Source organism: Prionailurus viverrinus, chromosome A1 (genome assembly GCF_022837055.1).
Source record: "Prionailurus viverrinus isolate Anna chromosome A1, UM_Priviv_1.0, whole genome shotgun sequence".
In the NCBI taxonomy this organism is placed as follows: Eukaryota; Metazoa; Chordata; class Mammalia; order Carnivora; family Felidae; genus Prionailurus; species Prionailurus viverrinus.
The window spans coordinates 108,199,580-108,206,900 of record NC_062561.1 but is presented as its reverse complement, the minus strand read 5'-3'; positions in this window follow the sequence as shown (position 1 = coordinate 108,206,900).

Below are 7,321 nucleotides of genomic sequence, written 5' to 3'. Positions count from 1 at the left end.
CCCAGACTTAAAGCTTTATTACAAAACTGTAATCATCAAGACAGTATAGCAATGCCACAAGAACAGACACAGAGATCAATGGAACAGAATAGAAAACCCAAAAATGGACCTACAAACGTATGGCCAACTCATCTTTGACCAAGTAGGAAAGAATATCCAATGGGAAAAAAGAGAGTCTTTTCAGCAAATGGTGCTGGGAAACTGGACAGCAACAGGAAGAAAAATGAACCTGGACCACTTTCTTACACCATACACAAAAAACTCAAAATGGATGAAAGACCTAAATGTAAGAAAGGAAGCCATCAAAATCCTCGAGGAGAAAGCAGGCAAAAACCTCTTTGACCTCAGCCATAGCAATTTTTTACTCAACGCATCTCTGGAGGCAAGGGAAACAAAAGTAATAATGAACTATTGGGACCTCATCAAAATAAAAACCTTCTGCACAGCAAAGGAAACAATCAGCAAAACTAAAAGACAACCAACGGAATAGGAGAAGATATTTGTAAATGACATATCAGATAAAGAGTATCCAAAATCTATAAGGAAGTTATCAAACTCAACACCAGGAAATAAATAATCCAGTGAAGAAACGGGCAAAAGACATGAAGAGACACTTCTCCAAAGAAGACATCAAAATATCTAACAGATACATTAAAAAATGCTCCACATCACTGATTTTCAGGGAAATACAAATTAAAACCACAATGAGATACCACTTCACAACAGTCAGAATGTCTAAAATTAACAACTCAGGCAAACACATATGGTAGTGAGGATGAGGAGAAAGAGGAGCTCTTTTGCAATGCTGGTGGGTTGCAAACTAGTGAAGCCACTCTGGAAACCAGTATGGAGGTTCCCCCACAAATTAAAAATAGAACTACCCTATGACCCAGGAATTGCACTACTAGGTATTTATCCAAGGGATACAGGTGTGCTGTTTCAAAGGGGCACATGCACCCAGTGTTTATAGCAGTGCTATCTACAATAGCCAAAGTATGGAAAGAGCCCAAATGTCCATCAACAGATGAATGGATAAAGAAAACATGGTATGTATATACAATGGAGTATTACTTGGCAATCAAAGAGTGAAATCTTGCCTTGTGTAATTGTGTGGTTAGAACGAGAGGGTATTGTGCTAACCAAAATTAGTCAGAGAAAGACAACTATCACATGACATCACTCATATAAGGAATCTAAGATACAAAACAGAAGAACACAAGGGAAGGGAAGCAAAAGTAATATAAAAACAAGGAGGGGGTACAAAATATAAGAGACTCTTAAATTCAGAGAACAAACAGAGGGTTGCTGGAGGGTTGTGGGTGGGGACATGGGCTAAATGGTAAAGGGGCATTAAGAAAGACACTTGCTAGGATAAGCACTCAGTGTTATACACAAGGGATGAATCGCTGTAATCTACTCCGGGAATCAGTACTGCACTATATGCTAATTAATGTGTATGTAAATTAAAATAAATAAATTAAAATAAAATGCCACCCCAAATTAGTAATGGCTTGATTCAACAACAGTCACTTATTTTGTTACATTTAATAAAATGAGCAGGGCTCGGCAGGATTAGATCATGTTCCATGCAGTGTTAAGTGGGATAGCCCTACTAGAAGTGGAGGATTCTCTTTCAAGATGGCTCACTCACATAGCTGGCATATTGATGCTGGTGGCCTGTTCTTCTCCATTTGGGTTTCTCCACAGGAAGCCATGGGCTTCCTCACAGCATGACACTTAGGTTCCAAGTGAAAGTATTCCAAAAGAACCAAGTACAAGTTGTATCACCTTTTATGATCTAGGCTCAGAAGTCATAAAGCGTTGTTTCCACTGTGACCATAATTATGCACAAATTCAAGAAAAGGATACATAAAAATCCCTTATCCAGATGAGAAGAGTGTCACAGTCATAATGTTTGAACAGCATGCAGGATGAGAAATCTCACTGTGGTCATGTTTGAAAAATACAGTCTGTCATGGTTGCTCTGCCCAGAAGCAGACCAGACCAGAAGACAAAGAATTAACACCCACCAGGGAGCAATTCTTCGGCCATGGCTATGCTGTATCCATTGGAGGTACAATTCTGAGATGTGTGTTAGGCATCATATTCCAGAGTTTCCCTACATGATTTAGCTCCAGTTGCTCCGTCATGGTTGGTTCCCCTTCTGTTTCTCTTCCTCACAAGCCTACCAATGTCCTTACAACTTCTCAAATACACTGCTTGCACCTCAATCTTTGACTCTGGGTCAGCTTCTGGAGGAAACTAAGACAATCAGTATTAGTAAGGAAATTCAAAGACAAATGTTTGCCACAGAATAATTAAATTATGTGTGTGTGTGTGTGTGTGTGTGTGTGTGTGTGTGTCTGTGCCTGATTTAACAAAAGCAGTTTTAAAAGTTATTTGCAGCCTCCTTATAGAAAGAAAACAGATACAATTCTCACTTTAGATTCTTAGGAGAATTTGTTGAGTGAACATCCTACATGTGGGTGATTGAATATGACAAGTTTAGCTCAAAAATATAAACTCTCCTCCTTTGGAACTTATTTTCAATCACCTTTTTACTGTGTTAAAAAAATCCAACCTACATGCCATAAGAGGAATTTGGAATTTTTTTAGGAAAACAGGAAATTGCCAGTTTAAACACTGTCTCCAATCACAAGCTCCAGGATTCAAAGGGCCCATCTGGTGATTTCATCTCATTGTGAGCTCTCCTTATCTTATAATAAACAGTGACCATTTTGAGTAGAGTAGCCATATACTTCAATCCATGCTCCACCATTAAGCCTATTTAATCTTTGGAAATTATGGATTCATTCAGCATCTTACTATTGTCACACAAAAGTTCTGCAGGGAATTCAAATATTTAGCAAATAAAAATACTGTATAGCTTCAAAGAATCCTACCCAACATCTGCAAATATACCCCAGTAAAAGACAATAAAATATCTAAGACAAAAGTGAATCCAGGGTGCCAGCAGATTTTTAAAAAATTACCCACTGCAAAGGAAAACAGAGGAGGCGAGCAGATCAAGGCTGCTGTGAGATGTTCATTCATGATTGGATGATGCACTCTAAGGTAGGTGCCCAGTAGAGAACACAGCAGTTTATCTGGATTTTCTCCTTTCAAGCTTCACCACAACTAAAACAACCATTATTAAATTACATTTAGGTAACAAGCTTTATAAATACAAAGCACTAAAGTACCTTTGCACTACAGAGGTACTATAAGTCACAAAACACATTAATTATGAAATTTTATCTTTCTGAACCTATCTGTATTTTCAATAAATATTCAAGTGCCATGCGCTTGGTATAAATTTATGGGTTATTTGAGCACCACTGACTGCTAAGAATTTTCAATTTTGAAACATTTCCCAAAACTTTTAGCTTGTCAAATTAAAAATTCAAAGAATGCAGTACAAGAAAGGATAACCTTTAAATTAGAAATAAATGATATCATTCCATTGACATTTCATATCTTGTCCTAGAGCATGTGTTGTACAATATTCTCACTGGGCCCCTCCTTAGGAATCACTGGGAGTGGTCTGTTAACGGGGAAAAGATATATACCAAAGCAGATGACAATGTGACCTTTAGAGAACAACCTTGGATTTCATCCTCAGCTTTGCCATTCATCCTGGTAATGTTGGAAAATTATTTGGCCTCTGTATACCTTAACTTCTTAAATTTTAGAAAGAAAAAGCCTGTTTCATTGGCCTTGCGATGAGTACGTGATAAAATGCATACAAAGCAGTGAATATGTATATTTATTGAGAAAAAAATTACACAAAGACTGACAGGATTTGTAGAATTGAACATGCCCCCTGCTGTGAACCAAAAGAGAGGTGTTTGGTTCAAATTTTTAAAAATGCATTTTAAGGGAAGTCACTCTTTCTCTGTCTCTATCTCTGTCTCTCATCTTCCCCTCTTCCTTGCTCTCTCCTATTCTCTTCCTATTCTATTCTATTCCTATTCTATTCTCTTTTGTCACTAATGCTTCTATCGATTCACATATAATAGATAATTACCACTTATTTTCCATGGAAACAGGAGTATAAATAACAGTATTTAAAAAATAATAAACTTCAATATATTTTTTTAAAATTTTTAAAGCTTATTTATCTTTGAGAGAGACAGAGACAGAGAGACAGGGAGAGAGTTTAAGCGGGGGAGGGTCAGAGAGAGAGGCAGACACAGAATCTGAAACAGCTTCCAGGCTCTGAGCTGTCAGCACAGAGCCCAACACTGGGCTTGAATCCATGAACCATGAGATCATGACCTGAGCTGGTGCTTAACTGACTGAGCCACCCAGGAGCCCCATAATAAACTTCAATATTGAAGCAAAGTGGGATATTAAGAAATACCTAGTCAACTGTCTCGTTCTATATATATATATTCCAACTGTCCCCTTCCAAATGGGTGGCTGTTACATCCTTTTTGATTCTTTGTGTTTTTTTTTTAATTTAACAAATTAGTTAACACACAGTGTAATAATGATTTCAGGAATAGAATTTAATAATCCATTACTTACATATAAATACCCAGTGATCATCCCAACAAGTGTCCTCCTCAATGCTCTTTGCCCATTTTGCCCGTCCCCACCTAACACCTCACCAGCAACCTTCAGTTTGTTCTGTGTATTTAAGAGTCTCTTATGGTTTGTCTCCCTCTCTGTCTTTATCTTTTTTGCTTCTCTTACCTTATGTTCATACGTTTTGTTTCTTAAATTCCACATATGAGTGAAATCATATGATACTTGTCTTTCTCTTTCTGACTTATTATTTCGCTTAGCATAATCTATGTTGTTGCAAATGGCAAGATTTAATTCTTCACGATTGGCTAGTAATACTCCATTCTGTATATGTGTGTGTGTATATATGTATATACATATATACACACACACACACACATATATATATACATATATACACATATATACACACACACATATACAGATGTACATATGTATATATATACACATGTGTATATATATATATATATATATACACACACACGTATATATATACATATATATATATATATATATATATATATATATGTATATATACACACACACACACCACATCTGCTTTATCCATTCATCTGTAAACAGACATTTGTGCTCTTTCCATACTTTGTCAGTAGTACAGCTATAAACATTGGGGTGGATGTGCCCCTTCAAATCAGCACTCTTGTATCCTTTGGATAAATACATAGTAGTGTAATTGCTGGGTCATAGGGTAGTTCTATTTTTAATTTTTTGAGAAAACTCCATACTGTTTTCCAGAGTGGCTTCACCAGTTTGCATTCCCATGAATAGTGCATTAGGGTTCCTTTTTCTCTGCATCCTTGCCAACATGTGTGTTTGCCTGAGTTGTTAATTTTAGCCATTCTGACAAGTGTGAAGTGGTATCTCATTGTGGTTTTGATCTGTATTTCCCTGATGATGACTAATATTGAGCCATCTGGATGTCTTCTTTGGACAAGTATTTATTCATGTCTTCTGCCCATTTCTTCACTGGATTATTTGTTTTTTAGGTATTGACTTTGACAAGTTCTTTATAGATTTTGGATACTAACCCTCTATCTGATGTGTCATTTGCAAATATCTTCTCCCATTCTGTCAGTTGCCTTTTAGTTTTGCTGTTGTTTCCTTCACTGTGCAGAAGGTTTTTTATCTTGATGAGGTCCCAATAGTTCATTTTTGATTTTGTTTCCCTGGTCTCTAGAGACAGGTCAAGTAAGAAGTTGCTGGACTGAGGTCAAAGAGGTTGTTTCCTGCTTTCTCCTATAGAATTCTGATGTCTTATGTTTAGGTCTTTCATCTATTTTGACATTATTTTTGTGTATGGTGTAAGAAAGTGGTCCAGGTTCATTCTTCTGAATGTTGCTGTCCAATTTTCCCAACATCATTTGCCGAAGAGACTGTCGTTTTTTTCCATTGGATATTCTTTCTTGCTTGGTCAAAGATGAGTTCACCATATTTTTGTAGGTGCATTTCTGGGTTTTCTATTCTGTTCCACTGATCTGTGTGTCCGTTCCTGTGGCAGTGCTATACTGTCTTGATGATTACCACATTGTAATACAGCTTGAAGTCCAGAACTGTGATGCCTCCAGCTTTGGTTTCTTTTTTAGGATCCCATTGGCAATTCGGGGTCTTTTCTGGTTTGATACAAATTTTAGGACTATTACTTCTAGCTCTGTGAAGAATGTGGGTGTTATTTTGATAGGGGTTGCATTGCATATGTAGATTACTTCATAGAGCATCAACATTTTAACAATACTTGTTCTTCCACTCCATGAGCATGGAATCTTTCTCCATTTTTGTGTGCCTTCCTTAATTTCTTTCATAAGTATTCTACAGTTTTCATGATTTTTTAACTGTTTGGTTAGGTTTATTCCTAAGTATTTCATGATTTTTGGTGTAATTGTAAATGAGATTCATTCCTTGATTTCTCTTTCTGCTGCCTCATTACTGGTGTATAGAAATGCAACCAGTTTCTGTGCACTGATTTTATACACTGTGACTTTGTGAATTCATGGATCAGCTCTAGCAGTTTCTTGGTGGAATCTTTTGGGTTTTCCATATGGAATATCATGTCGTATGTGAAGAGTGAAAATTTGATTTACTCCTTACCAATGTGGATACCTTTTCTTTGTGTTGTCTGATTGCTGAGGCTAGGACTTCCAACACTATGATGAGTAACAGTGGTGAGAGTGGACATCCTTGTGTTCCTGACCTTAGGGGGAAAACTCTCAGTTCTTCCCCATTGCAGATGATATTATTTGTGGGTCTTTGTATATGGCCTTCATGATCTTGAGGTATGATCCTTCTATCCCTATTTTCTTGAGGGTTTTTATCAAGAAATGATACTGTATTTTGTCAAATACTTTTTCAGTATCTATTGGGATGAACATGTGGTTCTTATCCTTTCTTTTATTAATGTTATATATCACATTGATTGATGTGCAGATACTGAACTAGCCCTGCATCCCAGTAATAAATCCCACTTGACTGTGGTGAATAACTCTTTTAAAGTATTGCTGAATCTTGTTTGCTAGTATCTTGCTGAGAATTTTTGCATCCACGTTCATCAGGGAAATTGGTCTGTAGTTTTCCTTTTCAAGTGGGTCTTTGTCTGGTTTTGGAATCAAGGTCATGCTGGTCTCATAGAATGAGTTTGGAAGATTTCCTTCCATTTCCACTTTTTGGACGAGCTTCAAAAGAATAGGTGATAACTGTTCTTTAAATGTTTGGTAGAATTCCTCTGGAAAGCCATCTGGCCCTGGACTCTTGTATGTTGGGAGATTTTTAATTACTG